Raw genomic sequence first — 436 nt, 5'->3', positions numbered from 1 at the left:
AACGGGCAGACAAGATATATCCTGTGAATTGACCACTGATATAGAGCAATTGGCCGCCATTATCGAATGTCATCTGAAAATCAGACTCGACCAGGTGTTTATTAAATCAGTATTCACGATGAGACATTATATCGAACTTAAGTATTTAATAATTTGCATTAAAATTCATTAAAAAAAATTGCAGTAAGATTTTCTCCGGGAAAATACCCAAACCGGCAGCTCAAAATCGAAACACCTTTTAAAAGTCGCTAGTCTCAAATATAATTTCAAAATCTTCAGTTTTCCAAAAGGAAGACGATAATCTAAATATAAAATAGTAATATTTGTCACGAGATAATTCAGATGAGAGGAAAGTACGTCTTCGTAAACATTGAAAAGCTGTACTGTTTGTTTACTGTTGATGTGTCAGTCCCGGAGCGAGGCGGCTGAAGGGACC

The sequence above is a fragment of the Penaeus monodon genome, chromosome 33 (genome assembly GCF_015228065.2).
Source record: "Penaeus monodon isolate SGIC_2016 chromosome 33, NSTDA_Pmon_1, whole genome shotgun sequence".
In the NCBI taxonomy this organism is placed as follows: Eukaryota; Metazoa; Arthropoda; class Malacostraca; order Decapoda; family Penaeidae; genus Penaeus; species Penaeus monodon.
Note: the sequence above shows the minus strand (reverse complement) of the source record.